The sequence below is a fragment of the Myotis myotis genome, unplaced genomic scaffold (assembly GCF_014108235.1).
Source record: "Myotis myotis isolate mMyoMyo1 unplaced genomic scaffold, mMyoMyo1.p scaffold_m19_p_3, whole genome shotgun sequence".
In the NCBI taxonomy this organism is placed as follows: domain Eukaryota; kingdom Metazoa; phylum Chordata; class Mammalia; order Chiroptera; family Vespertilionidae; genus Myotis; species Myotis myotis.
In genome coordinates, this window is record NW_023416335.1 from 67,933,644 (window position 1) to 67,940,220 (window position 6,577).

At 38.1% G+C, this 6,577-nt stretch overlaps 1 pseudogene; it reads left to right on the forward strand.

The window, feature by feature from the left end:
* Positions 1 to 645: 645 nt before the first annotated feature.
* On the forward strand, positions 646 to 1,266 carry LOC118649459 (annotated as a pseudogene).
* The last annotated feature ends 5,311 nt before the right edge of the window (positions 1,267 to 6,577 follow it).

A 6,577-nucleotide genomic window follows, 5' to 3' on the forward strand; every position in this document is an offset into this window, starting at 1 on the left:
GTTTCATTCCTGTCAGGGCACATGTTCAGGTTGGAGGCTCGCTCCCCAGTAAGGGGCCAGCAGGAGGCAAATGCTGGATGTTTCTTTCACATGGATGTTTCTCTCTCTCTCTTCCTCTCTTCCTTTCTCTCTCTCATCCTCTCTCTCTCCCTCTACCTTCCTCTCTCTAAAATCATTTAAAACATTTTTTTAAAGGCCAAAGAGCTTAAAAAACATTTTACCAAAGGAGATATAGAAACAACAAATAATCATGACATGACACTCTACAATCTATGTTATCAGGGAAATACAAAGTAAAACAGTGAGATACTACTATACACCTCTGGGAATGATCAAAATCCAGAAGTGACAATACCAAATATTGGCAAGAATACGGAGCAACAGCCAGAAACAATGTTAAAAGCTTCTTAAATCTGTGGGAAGAGATGACTATAAATGCAATAAAGTAAATAACCAACTAAAGGGAGGCACACAATTTGGAAGAGGTTTCCCAGTGTAGATAGAACTTATGTTTACAGTGAACTACAGTCTACTAAGTGTACAAAAATAGCATTACATCAAGAAAATAGAGAATAATTAAAAACACTTTATTTCTGATTCGCCCTGCAGCCCCACGCTCTCCTGCCCACCCATCGCCCCCCTCAGCCACCATCCCCCTTAAGAATGGCCAACAGGGGACCCGCCTATGGCTGAGCCAGGAGATGCAGCAGAAGATTGAGAAACAGTGCGATGCAGACCTGGAGCAGACCCCGATCCAGTGGATCACCACCCAGTGCCACAAGGATGTGGGCCGGCCCCAGCCCGGGCAGGAGAACTCCCAGAACCGGCTCAAGGGTGGCTCGGTGCTGTGTGAGCCCACTAACAGGCTGTACCCTGAGGGGCAGGCCCTAGTGAAGAAGATCCATCCATGCCTGCACCATGGCCTTCAAGCAGATGGAGCAGATCTCTCAGTTCCTGCAAGCAGCTGAGCGCTAGGGCATCAACCTCGCCTACTTCTTCCAGACGGTGGACCTCAGGGAAGGATAGAGCCCAGCCTGCGAGCGACGGACACTGATGAACCTGGCTGGGCTGGCAGTAGCCCAGGAGGATGGCCTTTTCTCTGGGGATCCCAACTGGTTTCCTAAGACGCCCAAGGAGAACCCCTGGAACTTCTCAGACAACCAGCTGCAAGAGGGCAAGAACGTGATTGGGTTACAGATGGGCACCAACCGCGGGGCATCTCAGACAGGCATGACCGGCCCTGGGATGCCACGCCAGATCCTGTGATCCGCTCCCAGCCCTGCTCCTGCCTCCCTTGGATTGTTAATATATAAAAATATATATTTTAGCAGTGACATTCCCCAAGAGCCCCCTGGAGCCCTCAAGCTCCTCTCAGCCAGGGTGGGGGCCTGGCCTGGTGTGTCTCCTCTGGGGGTGCCCAATAGTGGCTTCTCCCCCTATGATTACTAATACATTCCCTTCTCCAAACCCACAAAAACTGGATCAACTAGCCTCTTCCCTGGACCAAACTTTAGGGCCTCTTCTTCATACCTCTTCACCCTGATCTCTCAATCCATTCCATTCCGTAGCTGGGGTCAACAACGTTGCCTTTGGGCCTTCCTTCCACAAATGTGCCTCCCCACAGCTGTTACTGCAGAGACTCAAATTATAGAGAGGGGTCCTGGCAGCCGCCACCCTGCCACAGCTGGACTAGGCTCACCACACGCTGGAGCAGCCTGCCCTGGGAGAGGCCCTCTTGGCTTCTCATTTTTCATTCCCCTCGCTGTGGCTAAGGGGTCAGGGGAGGAGAAGGAGGGTTGTCCCCTGGTCTGTGGCTGGAAGAATCTGAGTTTGCTGATTTGAATAAAGAATTTCCCTTTTTTTGGAAAAAAAATACTTTATTTCTAAAAAATGCTAACCATCATTTGAGCCTTCAGCAAGTCATGTTTTAACTGGTGTGTGTGTGTGGGGTGGGGGGGTGGGGGTCTTGACTCAATGTTGATGGTGGATGAGTGATCAGAGTGGTTGGTGATCGCTAAAGTTTGGGTGACTGTGGCAATTTCTTAAAATAGGACAACAATGAAGTTTGCCACACTGGTTGACTTTTCAAGAGCAATTTCTCTGAAGCATGCGGTGCTGCTTGATAGCATTTTACCTAAAGTAGAACCTTTTTAACAATAGGAGTCAATCCTCAAACCCTGCCACTGCTTTATAAACTAAGTTTATGTAACATGCTAAAGCCTTTGATGTCATTTCAACAATTTTCACAGCATCTTCACCAGAAATAGTTTTCATCTCAAGAAACCACTTTCTTTGTTCAACCATAAGAAGCGATTCCTCATCCATTAAAGTCTTATCATGAGATTGCATTAATGAAATTACATCTTGAGGCTCCACTTCTAATTTTAGGTTTCTTATTATTTTCACCACCACAGTTGCTTCCTTCACTGAAGTCTTGAATCCCTCAAAGTCACCCATGAGCATTAGAATCAATTTCTTCCAAACATCTGCTATGCTTGACCTTTTCCCATCAATCACGAATATTCTTATTGGCATCTAGAATGATAAATCTTTACCAGCTGGTTTTCAGTTTGTTCAATACAGGATTGCCATAAATCTTCAATTTGTATTAAAAAGAAAAAGAAAAAGAAAAAGAAAAAAGAAAAAGCAGTATTTGTGAAGCACAGTACAATGAAGTGCAATAAAGGGAGGTATGCCTATATGAAGAACTTCCAAACTGCAACAAGAAAATAAACCAATAACCCATTACAAAATGGGCAAAGGACGTTAATACACATTTCCCAGAGGATACACAAATATACAAATGACTAACAGCAAATTAAAGATACTCAACATCATTCATCATTAGATAAAGGCAAATCAAAATTACAATGAGATATCAAATCACACCTATTAAGATGGCCACTATAACCTTTTTTTCAAAAATCTAGTGTTGGTGATGATGTAGAGAAATTAGAATTCTTATGCACTGTTGGTGGGATTGTAAAATTGTGCAACTACTGTGGAAAACATTAAGGTGTTTCCTCAAAAAATTAAAAATAGAACTATTATATGGTACTGCAATCTCACTTCTGAATAAAGATTGAAAGCAGGGTTTCAAAGTGGTTTTCAAATGCATGTTCATAACAGCACTATTCTCAATAGACTCGAAATCCAAATATCCATCAATGAATAAATGGACAAGCAAAACATGATATATTAGTATACATAAAATGGAACATTTATTCATATTCAGCCTTATAAGAAAGGAAATTCTGTCTCACACTATAATATGGATTTAATCTTTAGGGCATTATGCTAAGTGAATAAACCAGTTACAAAAAGACAAATACTGCATGATTCCACTTAAAGTATTTACAGTAGTCAAATTCATAGAAACAAAAAGTAAAATGGTGGTTACCAAGTCTGGGTGAGGGGGATTATAGGAATTGTTGTTTAAAGCCTATATAGTTTCAGTTTTGCAAGATGAAAAGTTCTGGAGATTTGTTTTATAACAATGTCAATATACATAGCATTACCGAATTATATATATACTTAAAGATGGATAAAAAAGGTACATTTCAGGTTATGTGTTTTTTGCCATACACAAAAAGGAGTCAAAATAAGAATTTTAGTAATTTATAAATTGATCAACTTCTATACTTAGTGAGAGAAATGGTCATACTCATTATGATTTTTAATATATTATTTATCAGAATTGAAAAGAAGAATTTAAATGAAAACAAAAAAAGAGTGGGACAGTCTTGATGTGATGTGTACATTTATACATGCTAATAACTATGAGAAAATATTCTTACTAAAAAGAGATTTTTTTCAGATACCATTTTTAGTTTATAGTTTCTACAAACTCCCCCACACAGTATTGTATTTCTTATATAATTATACATATTCATAGAATGATATGATCTTCAAAGCACACTTTACAAAATTACATATGGAATGTATTTTTGTGTTCACTATATCCTGTAAGTTAGGCTGCCCTGTTATTAATATCCTCCTGTTAACACAGATATTAAGTGACAGTGCTGGGTCTACATTCTATGAATCTTGATTCTCTGAATAACAAGAAGCACATTGCTATATTTCTCATATTTAAAGAGAATATGAGGATGCCTAAAATGATCAATGGGCTGTCAAATGATTTTTATATATCTGAATCAATATACAGAATATTCACTGCTAGTATGGTATAGTAGTTTTCTGTTACTTGAAGTTAAGAATTTTATTCTGCATTTGAAACATGACTTAAAATCAATATAGCTATTTCACTGAACATGGTTATCTATATTGTTCAATCTATTTATGTTTATTAATATTTTATAATTATATTCTACAGTTTTGGAGTTGTTCTTAACAAAATCATTAAAATTTTTTATCTCTTCAACCCTCAAACTCAAAGTTAATTCCATTTGGTCTATAATCCAAATACTGTGTGTTTATGAATTGTAATGTATCATAGCATTTGCCTAAAAGGCTCTAATGCATAATTACTGGAATTTTTCTAAAATACCCATAGTTAGTCCCTAAAAACAAATAAAGAAACAAAAACATTCAATAACACACAAAGCTGAAATTGACATACAGCAGAGTATCAGCATTGGGGAGTCATATATACTAGTTCTAAGGCTTACAGAAATAGGATGAAGAAAACATACAAACAATTGAAATATCCATGACCTCGAAAACTGAAATTGTCTGAGAGAAGAAATGTGAATGTTTGCCTCTTTGCTCACCATACATTTCCATACCTAGAATCCAGTTTCTTTATCAATCAGAAGAATGGATAGCGATCCCCTATTTCAACATAGGTACACTAAAAATAATGACTATTTATGTGTAACTATTATTTACTTTTGTGAACAGGAAATGCATGCACATAGTGCACAATTCAAGAGTACACAATACTAATCTCCCTCTTGCCCAATCCTTGGTCAGCCAATTCCCCTCCCCAGAGCAAATGCATTACAAAGAATGTCTATGCATAACAAACCACATAAATGTTATTTTTAAAAGGAAATTATCAATAGCTTTTAGTAATTTTTAGTTCTCTTTCTTTGTCACAGTAAATACATTTTTCAGGAGACCTTCAAACTCTGGCTAAGGGAAGGAAGTCACCCTAAAGTCTGGCTTCTCAGTTACCCTGCAAGCGAAAAACCTTCTCTGTGGGATTCACAAAGTCTATGGTCCCAGCCACATTCTGAAATCACCTAGTTTCTCATTTACTTCAACTGGCCTGCCTATTCTAGTTAGTTCATTATAACTGTGCTACTCTCACTAGAAAACAATGTCAAACACCAGAAGGTCTTCACTTGATATTTTCCCAGTTATTGTTGCTTAATTTTTATTTACCCATAATTTCTATTGAAATCAAAAGTTATGAGGATAGCACCAAAACTGCTTTATCTGAATGATTTGAAAGTAGTTTTCAGGCATGATATCTTCATGATGATTGTAGCAGTAACTTTCAGACATAATGGTCACCAATGAATAATTAAGCTATATTTCAACAGACTAGGACATTCTCCTATATATGCATTGTACAACAATCAAGAGTGGGAAGTTAATATTAAGATATACCCTCCACCCTCTAGATTTTATTCCAGATTTATCAAATGTTCCAATAATTAAGAAGGCCAATTATGGAAATAAGCCTGTTGGAGAAAGACAAGTATCACATGATCTCACTCATATGTGGAATCTAATGAACAAAATAAAATGATGAACAGAATATATCCAGAGACATAGAAGCATAGAACAGAGTGATGAATCTCAGAGGGAAGGAGGGAGGAGTTGATGGGAAGAGATTATAAAAGAACTGATATGCATAGCTGCATAACCCACTGACACAGACAATAGTGTGATGAAGGCCTGGGAGAGGGTGGTGAGGGGGAGGTGATAAGGGGTGGAGGGGTCAATGGGGAAAAAAGGGGGATATCTTTAATATCTATAATACTTTAAACAATAAAATATTTTTAAAAGGTCAATTGTGAAGGTCACTGCTTTTAGCTATGACTCTCATTAGTGCCATTCAGTGCAGGACAGTTCCTCAGAATTTTAAAGATTACAGGACAGTTATTTAGTAGAATATCCCTCAAGTTGAGCTTGATATTTCCTCATGATTGCCTTCTAGATTCATTTTGAACAATTTTGGCAAGAATATCACAGAAATGATATGGTATTCTTATTGCAACCTTTTAGGTTGCATCCAGTTTCCATTTTCTTCCATCATGGGTTGCATTAATTTTGATCACTTGATTAAAGTGGACTCTGACAAATTTCAGCTCTACAAAGTTATGCTTCATCAGTGTAAAATGGTGCTAGTAGGAGTTACCTGTAAGTTTGCTCAGCCTGTGAATTCTGAAAGCAGAGAATGTCGAGCTTTATTTTCCTAAAATGTATTTCCTCTGAGTTATGACCAATCCCAAAGTAAAATCAATTGATTTATTCACTCTGTAAAAAATTATTAAATGCTTACCATATGTCAAACACTGTCCCAGGAACTAGAGTCTTTTTGCATGTATTATAAAGAAATCAGAAATGATCCTGTGTCCATGGCAGAAGGGCAGACATATATCTC